General features: G+C 44.0%; 1 long non-coding RNA gene across 1 annotated transcript; it reads left to right on the top strand.

Moving 5' to 3' along the window:
* The first annotated feature begins 2,052 nt into the window (after positions 1 to 2,052).
* LOC142817448 (uncharacterized) lies at positions 2,053 to 6,333 on the top strand. Its single transcript, XR_012895239.1, has 2 exons — positions 2,053 to 2,279; positions 5,831 to 6,333. It is a non-coding gene; the product is annotated as an uncharacterized LOC142817448 (long non-coding RNA).
* The last annotated feature ends 4,462 nt before the right edge of the window (positions 6,334 to 10,795 follow it).

A 10,795-nucleotide genomic window follows, 5' to 3' on the forward strand; every position in this document is an offset into this window, starting at 1 on the left:
ATATGAACGGCTGCAGACTTACCTTAATATATTGGAGAGCTGGCTCGATGGCAACAGCTTTTTACTTAATCCAAGTAAATGTGCCCTCCTTGTTTTCCCGCTGCAATACCCTGTGAACATCTCTCTGTCTTACCATCATGAGGATATACCACAGGTGGAATCTGTTAAATACCTTGGAGTAATTTATCACACGTCGCTCAACTGGCGATCTCATATCGAATATATCGCCGGAAAAGGTGTGCGGGCCATTGGCATATTACGTAGGCTAAGTAACTACCGCATAGGTATGAGAAGAGACACATTATTAATGATATATCGCATGTATGTTCGTCCCATTTTGGAATTTGGTTGTGTGCTTTTCTCTGGAGTTCCAGCTTACAAGTTGCGGCCTCTAATTCTTCTGGAAAGAGAAGCTTTACGCTTATGCCTTGGCCTTCCTAAAACAGTCGCCAACAATGTGTTATATCTCGAATTGAGGGTCCCTCCGCTTTCTTGTCGAATTCGCCTTCTGACTGTTCAGACATTCTTAAGAATTTATGAATCACCATTACGACATTCAGAAACAGCCTTTATTTCCACCCCGGAATCATTTTTTGCTGCCAGATGGCCGCGATTTCACACGCCTCAAATTATATTTGTGCAAAATTTACTGGAGCCTCTAAACGTACGTATATGCGACATCATGCCGAGTCGTTATAATTCAGCCCCGGTAGAAATTCAATTCGACGACATTTTTCCTAATAATGCCAAATTACTTCCCCATAATATTTTGGATGGTTTACTCCAAGATCACCTGCGCCGTATTACAACGAACGTTATTATTGCTACAGACGCATCGCAATACGACGAAAAGTCAGGGGTTGGTATTTTCAGCCCTATTTTAAATTGGATTTATTCCCTTCGACTACCCGATTTCATACCCGTTTTTGTGGCTGAGTTTCTGGCAGTAGTGCTCGCCTTACGCAAGTTAGATACAGCAATTACATCAGCTGTCATAATAACAGATTCCCTATCTCTTTGTGCGGCACTTTCTGTTGGTGCTGATAATCACGTAACAAAGGCGTTCCGTGCATTAGTACCTGCGCATTTAAGAAAAGTGCGATTAGTTTGGGTGCCTGGACATAAAGGTTTGTTTCTTAATGAAATAGCAGATTCCTTAGCTAAGTCGTCAATCAGCGAACCAATTCTACCGCTCTGTCCATCATCCGCTTATGTAACTGCTGCTCGATTCCGCAGACGTACGCTTATGCAAGTCTTTAAAGGTTCAGCACTAACAAACTCTACAGAATATCGCCATTTATTATATCCCTGGCGAAGAGACTTTTGCCGCACTCGAAAACAAGAAGTAGCTATCACAAGGCTGCGTTGCCGGGTACCAAATCTAAATTTCTATAAACACAGGTCTGCTCAGGCACCTTCGCCACTGTGTGCATTCTGTGATGAACTGGAAACAATAGACCATTTCTTTTTGACCTGCAGGCGGTTTAACACATTACGAAAAACCCTATTAGAAATACCTTTGCGTGGCATTGGTATGGACTTATCTCTGCCTGTCATTTTGTCTTTTGGAGCTTCCATTTCTGGTTTCTGTAATGGCACAGTATGCGCGGCCGTCCGGGACTATATTGATGAAACTAATAGGTTGACTAATTAACCAGTTTCATTATCTTCACATGTTCACCTAATTATATACGTATAAAATCAGACTAATGCTCTATTCTAAGAATAAATTTGTTTATGTAAATATTTCTATGCATTACATTAAGCACCACACTTGCCTATAGGCTATCGGTAATCTTTCTGTTATACCTCCATCATTCTAAATCTGAACAGTAAATTTTAAAGCCACTCGATTCTTGGCCAATCCCCCACAGTGGGTATGCGCCACTAACGATAGGAGAACAACAACAACAACAACAGCTGGAGCTCGCGTTAAACCGCATCTAGCCGGTCAAAGAGCGCCACAAGGCGCCATCAAGTCTCGTCGCCTAGAAAACCTTGGCTGCCCGGTATTGCTGCGCGCCGGGCGCACAGCACGGGAAATGGGTCGACATCGTCTGACATGTCACTGCGTGCGCTGGCGAAAAACCCTCCCGTGTGTGTGCGTGTGGTGCACGTGGCTTCTCGATCGGTAGAGTTTATTAGTCGGTGTTTAGTTTAAAATGTGCCTGCGCTCTGTGCTCCACGAGTGTGTTCTGTCAGTGCTGATTATTGCGAAGGTGCACCATCCTAAAGACTGGACCTGTGGATTCATATTGTGGAGCACCCGAAGTGAAATAGTGAGTACCGCTCTCACGTTGTTCTGTTCAGCGCTTTGTTAACTGCGTGAGCACAAGAACAACGCCTTCAAACAATTTTGTTTTCAACTAGTTGATGACAAATCAGCATTTGTTTACTTAGCGATAATATTTGTCCGAACTGTTTCACGGGGTTGATGGCGAAGTGTGATTGTGGGCAAGTTTTTTGTTTGTTTAGATTGTTTGGAGTACAAAGCAGAGTGAGCGTGCGCCGCTGAGGTTCAGCGAAGAAATTGAACAGATTTTTGCGGTGCCCTTTGTTGGCAGCCGTTTTTAACGGGGCCCGCTCGTGCTGCTCATCAATTTTAATTTACTAATTAATACATGTGCGGGGACGGTGCCTGTTAGCTCTAAACATCAACCTTATGTAAGACGCATATGCTTGGGCATGTCGGTAGTTCATTTACTTTCTTTTTTTTTCTTATTGCACAAAAAGACCGAGAACGGAAAACAAGGGCGTGGTGTCCATGTCGTTCTTTTCGGTTCTTTTTCGTTTTGTGCGGTAACACTACCGTGATAACTCGGGTTGATGCATCGGGTAACAATACAGCATATTGCTTCGCGTTAGGTGCGCCTCGCGAAGTTTGCCTACTTGCTAATACATTCAATTTCGTTAAACTTGTCTGCACCGGTATTTTCGTTCATCCGCAACGTAGCGTGACACTGCCGACAGCCGTGACTATGTAGCTGATCGAGCACTGAAGCTTGACTTTTGCTTGAACAGAGCTTTAGCTTGTGTGTGTGGTCGAATTGCCTACTTGAACAGCGCAAACGCTTGTTTGAACATTACTGCTAACGTTCGAGCACATTTTATTAAGATTGTTTCCATCATGTGTAACTTGCAAAATATTTTTGTTATTCAGAGTTTTATTGCCATCGCCTCGCTTTGGCGTTTAACTTCGCTAAGTACTTCAGATGTTGAAGGCATTTTCGCTATGTGAAGCGTACTGTTAGTTTTTTGTTGCACAAAAACACTTTAATTCTATACATACTGCAGGGTATCTAAGCATGTGTTGCAGCCAAAATGTAAGACTGGGCAGCATATCCATCTGGGAACACAACACGCACCGCCACTGAACAGCCTACGCTGCACCGGGAAGGAGTTATGCTTTCTCACCCTGACAGCATGATTGAAACTAATGGCCCTAATTTAGCAGTATGCAATGGCCATTGAGTGAAGGTAACAGGTTCATTTTATTAGACATTTCCAAGCCAATTTTGCGGCTATGGCAAATGTGTTTGAAAAAAAAATTGTGCTGATTTAATGCACTGGAAACAGTGAACTGCTTGAATATTTCGGAGAGAAAAAAGTTTTTGGTCACGTGGTCGCCTTTCAAACTTTTCAGACTGCTGTTTGAGTGTCGTTTGTGAAAAAAAATATTTTACAAGTACCGCACATTTTTTATACCAATTTTGGTACATGTTAAGTAAAGGAGCTTATGTAAGGTGTTTGAAACTTGGCAATATTAATACAAATTTTCGGCCACCTACGTCTGCAAGAATTTAGCCAAAATGTGTTATGTTTGCATTTCCTCATTGCTATGCTGCACTTTGTATGAATATCTGAGGTGTGACTACTTACTTCACAGAAAAGGTACTTTGATGAAAAAATATTTTTAGACATCTTAAGCTGTTAACCGCTACGAGAAAAGATCACTCATTTCATGGCATTGTCATTTTTGTCCGCATTGAGACGCAATTTGCGCCATGTGGTGGTTCAATTAAAAGTCACCTTTTACCTAAATTGAAAGCAAATAAACAGTTCTTTGTATGCGACAAGTTTCATTACAATTTCTATTTCAAGGCATAAAATATATATATTTTTTAATTTTCCCATCAACGGCAATGAGGAACTTTGAGGCGTCGGCTGCGATGCCTCGAATGGCGAATGACCAAATGGCGAATGGGAACTTGGAACTTCAAAAATCGTTTAGGGGCAAAGCTCTTGAGGCTGTGGGTCATTCCCTCCTCTGTAGTTGTACTAGTATTATGTAGCCACTTGATGAGTTGCACTATATATAGCGTTAGTGGTTTTCACAGCATATACACGGGCAAAATGATGATTCGTGGGGTGAATCGTTCGTCCGTTCGTCTGTGCATCCATCCGTCCAGGCTTCCGTGTGTCGGTCTGTCCGTGAGTCCGTTCGTCTTTCTGTTCGTTCATACTGGCGTCAGACTGTCTGTTCATTCGTTTGTGCGTCCGGACGGACGAACGCTACGCCCCACTCATCATTATTCACTCCGTGGATATGCTGTGATCTTTTTCTCAAAACATAAATTGCTACGACAAAATTTGGCACATGAAAAGAACTGTTTATTTGCTTCGATTTAGGTACAATGTCTATTTTAATTCAACCACCACATGGCGCAAGTTGCGTCTCATTATATACAAAACAAATATATTGTGAAATTTGCGATTCTTTCTCGTAAAGTTTGACAGCTTGAGAGGTCTAAAATGTTTTTTCCTCTAAATATACCTTATGTAGATTAAGTAGTCACTCCTCAGATATTCATTCGAAGTTCAGTATTGATATAGAAAAATGCAGATATAACACATTTCGGCTAAATTATTTGAGGCGTATGTGGTCGAAAAATGGTAATAATATTACTGAGCTTCAAACACTTTACGCAAGCCCTTCACTGAACTTGTAGACCAAATTTGGCACGGAAGAAGAAATGCTTATGAAATAATTTTTTTCACAAACATCCGGACGAAATTCCGGGAAGTTCAGGAGGCAGCCACGTGACCGATAAATAATTTGTTTGCGAAATATTGTAGCAGTTACCTTTTTTAATGCAGTAAAATTAACGCGATTTTTTTTTCGAATACATTTGCGGTGGTCACAAAAATGACTGGTACGTCTGATGTAGAATGACCCAATAGCCAATTCTTCAATTATATAATCGTGTCAATGTGAGCCAATCCAAGAACACTAGTATCATTCGCATTTTAATACATAACTGTACATACATAATTGTACAAGTTACCTGCACTGAATAACTTCTCAATGCGCATACCGTCATGTATGCTCAGTGTCATTGTGCTTTTGTGCAATACAGATAAAATATGTATATGTTGTTGCGCGTCGTACTGTATTCCTTTTAATAAACTAATCGAATGAGTACCATGGTAGACCTGCAGAAATACACATGCAGCTGTGTTGATGCATACTTAAGCATAGAACTTGACATTGATTTAGATTGGTCGTTGCATGCAGCTAATGGAACATTATCAACTTGGAGCAGCACCTTTTTATTTGCCTGTGCCAGCAAGCTGAAAGGGTAAAGTGGGGTACATATCTATAGCATGAAAGGTATAATGATTCTGCCACAGCGCGCTTTTCATGGCGTTTATTGCTCGGCATACCTTTTCTACCATTTCTCACTGCAGTGGAGCTCGATGCCTCTGATTATGCTTGCTATGCTCTCAATTTATACTTACACATAAGAAAGCAGTTAGTTATGCATGGTGCACACTGTATGTTGCACTCTTTGTGAAATTTCAGTCATTGTTGCTTGTGTATTTATTTCAGGTTTCCGAGATTGAATTTCCTGTACAGAAAGAACAGCTTCGCCCCACTTTTCTCGAAGACACCAGTCATCTCAGCAGCTGAAGATGATTGTGCAAGCAGCAGTGACGAGTGGTTTTGCAGTTAGAAGTATACCAACACTGACATTACATTAATACAACCCCAATTACACTACCTTGTTGAATGTTCTCCTTTTTAATGTCGAAATTTATACTCTGAGATGTAATAGGCTGTAAATGTGACTCCAGAAACTCGCTCACTCTTTCTACGTGTTTTTTTTCTATTGTATAGGTGTCAATCAAATGCCTTACGTCTCAGTCGTTTGCCCGACTAGCGCAAATGTTTTTGAACGTTGTGGAGATTTATTGTATTGAAAACAATGAGTTTTTAGTATAGAGAGAAAGAAACTTGATCCCGTGACATATTTCTAAACTTTGCAGAATGCCATCAGAGTCCTGTTTGTCAGATTTGCAGTTTTTCTATAATAAAGCCAGATGTTAACATAAGGGCTTAAAATTGTTTTTTGTTTCAGCGTTATGTTCGGTTGAACCTTACGCTGCAGGTTACTGCTTGCACTACTGTGGTGTGTGTGTGTGTGTGTGTGTGTGTGTGTGTGTGTGTGTGTGTGTGTGTGTGTGTGTGTGTGTGTGTGTGTGTGTGTGTGTGTGTGTGTGTGTGTGTGTGTGTGTGTGTGTGTGTGTGTGTGTGTGTGTGTGTGTGTGTGTGCCTTCCGCGTCTTAGTCGTTTACGGCCCAGTCTACGTATACATATATACACAGGTCTCATGCATCTCCTTTAAGACCATGGCACCTTACTTTATCAGCTGCATGCATGCAGGTATAAGTGCAGTGGGTGAGACCAGTATCTTCCTTCTTCCCTGTCAGCCACAGAGAAGGTTCATATATGCTTCTCCCTGAGAACAATTGAGGCTTGGGCCAGTTGGTGATGCATATTTGATGGAATGAAGTGCTGTGAACGGCTCTCCTCAACACACAAGTCTAAACGTCACCTCCCGTGTCTCTCCTTTTGTTTCCCGTTAATTGCGCTTCATTTGATCAAGTATGCTCATCCATATAACTACCATCGTTTCAAGGGGGTTTTCAGTGTACACCCCACTCACATGAGTGTAGCTCCGTCCAACACCGATAGTTTAGGGGCGTTCATAAATACCTATAAAGTAGGGTGTAACGTTTCTTTCCACCCTACGGTTTCAGGGTGTTTCTAAACACCTCATTGTTTAATGTGTTCCTAGACACTCTAAAAGGGTGTTGCCCATGGCACAAAACAAATACACCCTTATGGGTGTAACTTTTTTTAGAGTGTTGGCTGCTTTCGATTCAAAATATTCATCAAATCTCAGCACGTGCACTATACATTTCTTTGGAAGACATGGTCAGTTCGATACGCGCAATCCATCGCTCCCTGACGCGTGACAATTTGCATCAGCAAGAACAGGAAGTATAGTCAAAATGTGGTTAATTCAAGGCATTAATCTGAAATGTATCGGAAACAGATACTCTATATTCATGCAACAGTAGCGCATGGCTACGCATCTCGTATGATAAGTACATATGGTCGCATTTTACGGAGATAAGATGGTGATTAATGGGAGACGGCTCTACCAGAAATAAACCCCGAATGAGCCACATTTGAGCTCGCATGTTGCACTATATCATAAGTGAATTCCCGCACTGTTTCCGTAAAGTGGCGCATCCAGGTCTGACTAGTCAGCTCCGATTGTATTTCCTTTGAATGACTTCAACTAAAGATACTCCTACAAAAGGCAACAATGCTCCAAATTTCAATGCAGATGCCACTTCACGTAGCTCGTTAAGCATTGCTAGTTTCTCTTTCTGTCTAGGAATATAGCAGTGTTGTATATTAATTTGGCTTTATGACTTTGCTTTAAAATTTGGCTTTGTTAATTTGGCTTTGTAATGCGCTCGTTGTAAAAAATATATTAGCATTTTCAAATGTGTGATCATTCTGGAACAGAGCACACTTCACATGACCATACAGTAAAAAAAGTCAGTTTCCCCGCAACGGGGAAGCAATGAATGCGATATCACTAACTCAAAATGTAATGCTGCGAAGGGCTAGCAGATCAAAACGTCCAGCGCACTGTACACGCAGAAATGACGCACGAAAACAACATGCACAGAACTCGAGGAAGGGTCGGAGGGATTGCGTCTTCAAGCGCGGAGAGAGGATGCTGCTTGTGTCGCTGAGATCAGATACAAGACTTGTCGGCTGAGGAACGTTTTGCCGAAACCCGCAAAAATTACGATGTCACCCTTCTGAAAGCGTCGAGAACCGTCTCCTAACGTCAAAAGGAAGCTGCTGACGCCGACCCGACGCAGATGGGCCGAAATTGAACCATTTTTTTGCCTGATTTGTCTTTCGGCCATGCCAGGAGGAGCTGACCTCCGCTGAGGTTAGCGTTCACTCTAGTGGTGCGGGGCCTTCCCTGAAGACTCCGTACGATGGCGACCTCTACCAAACGTGGCTACGACCCAGTCTCTGTGGCCTGGACTCAAATTCATGTGCAACAGCCTGTTGGCACCGAACGTGAACCCACCAACATCGAAGATGAAGGCCTTTTCCAGCTCGTGGCACTGTGACGAAAAGCTGCTCAGCAGAAGATGTCTGAGACGGCTGCCGGAAAACCCGGTGGTCCCGTCTTTAACGGCTAGGATCGTACCACATAGCCGAAGGGTAACCTGATTGGGTGGCGCCCGCGCTACACTCCCAAGATGAGCGCAGATGATTATATCATGGTGTTTAAGCCTCGTGAAACTCTGCCCCTGAAGACGATCTTCCAGACTGGAGATCTAGACGCTGCCATTGCCCAGTACGTCAGCGCCGAAGCTGCCGCTACCCTCAACGTCTGGCCAGTATGGACACATAGCTTGATTGTCTGTGGGGCGTAACATGTGGAGACCGGAAACAAACTGGCCTGTGATTGGAACCTCAACGGGGGATCTGCCTTTGTTCTTCTGCGGGGCCATGTCAAACTCAATGTTGAAGTGTGTCGAGGCGTAATCACTATGCGGGCAGACGAGACAATGGCATTACTTAAAGGTAAAGCAGCTTGGCGTGAAGGCGAGCTGGCGTTCGTGTGAAAATTCGGAACATCTAACGTGGCGGTGCTCACTTTCATGGGCCGGAGAACGCCCCACTACGTTCACTACAACATTGAATACACACTTGTAAGGAAATATAAGAAGACCGTGCCAACCAGCCACCTCTGTGGGACAATCGGTCACTGGTAAACAATATTCCACATTCGGTTCCCGCAAGATGTGGCTACTGTGGCCAGCGAGTAGACACCTCCGAGCCGGGCCTAGCTGGATACAAGTGCACCCCTTCATGCATGGTTTGTGGGGAGTCCTGTCTCACCGGCTCCGCAAACTGCAAGGGAAAATTCCACCGGCTTCAATGCCCAGGAAAGCAACAAGGGGCTTATACAAGGAAGACGAGCAAGGCTTCCGGCAACGGAAGTCCATGGAAGGGCAAGTCCGGACAAGCCCCCGGGCCTGATCCTGCCAACAAGGCATCTAAGGAAGACAAGAACAGGAACGCATCTGGACAAAGTGTCAAGGCGCCATTTTCTCAGGAAGGGGAATTCCTGCCCCTTGATTACAGCAAAGCCGCCACAAACAAGGTGAGCAGCTGGACTGGTGTTGCCACCACCTCCTCTCCCTCCCCATCATCTTTAGAACTCGAGCTTAAGAAAGAGTTAGCCTCTCTCCGAACTAAAAATGAGCAACTAGAGCAGAAAATGATTGCACGTCAAAGCTAAAGGGCAGAATCGCTTTTACCAGGCACTCTGGATAGCAGTGATGAATAGGCCTCCATGTGCCCGGGCATGGGACAGGTGACGTATGGCCCTCTGATTAGCACCTTGGAAAGTCGCATGTCGGCTCTCAAAAAAAGTGTCACCGACAAAATGGCACCACTGCCGACAATGATTGCGCAAATTATACAAGCACAAATGCAACAGCAGGTGACTACACTCACTCAGCAAATCACCGCTGCTATGACCCAAAATGTCAAGGCCTGGATCTAGGCTAGCCCTAAATTGTTTAGGTGGGCTAGTCCCGTAAAAGAGGCGGATCATCCCTCTAAACTTTACTGCAACATTGAGGAGCAATGTACTAAAGACGTCTCGCTCGTTCCCGTTCTTCAAGCAGTGGAGGGCCAGCCAGCTTATAATAGTGCTGGTCATGGCACCGGGACCTAGGTAGAAGAGTACTAACTCAAGAGAGGAACCACTGTAAACCATGCAGTGGAACGGTAGGGGCTTCAGGGATCGCGCTAAGCGCGCTCACTTTCGTCTCTACTTAAAAACATTCTAATATCTAGCAGCTATTGTGGCTTTACAGGAACTAGGGGCTTCAGCCAAAATTTCTGGGTACAATAAGTTTCGGCGAGATCCATCTACTTGCATCCTTGCACAAAAAGCATACACGGCACCAGAGGTAGACCTCGACCTGCAGGTAACTTATTCGTACATCATGGTCACAGTGTTATCCCTGTGACGCTCTGAGCCACAAGTACAGATACTTAGATCTATTGTCTGCCTAAGCTAAAGCACATCACTTTTGCGGACATATTCAGCCGGGCATTGATGATTGCTGGCCAAGATACATTACTCATTGTTGGGGACTTTAATGCTCCCAGCAGGGTGTGGGGTTACAATAAGGAAGAAGTGCGTATAAAAAGCTAGCAGTGCTCATTTCCACGCTAGGAATAACGGCCCGAAGTGACAACCAACACGTATAGATAACTCTGTGACTCGAAACACTTGTCCCGGTCTCACGCTTTCCAAAGAACACATTGAACCAAAAAAACGTTAAACAGCGATCCCCACGATTCGCACCCGGCCCCTAAACGGGCATCAAATCAGGCTGCCAGACTGGGTGGGTTTTCATACATTCCTGCCACGGACCAGTGTTATCAATGGCG

This window comes from Rhipicephalus microplus, chromosome 5 (assembly GCF_043290135.1).
Source record: "Rhipicephalus microplus isolate Deutch F79 chromosome 5, USDA_Rmic, whole genome shotgun sequence".
NCBI lineage: Eukaryota > Metazoa > Arthropoda > Arachnida > Ixodida > Ixodidae > Rhipicephalus > Rhipicephalus microplus.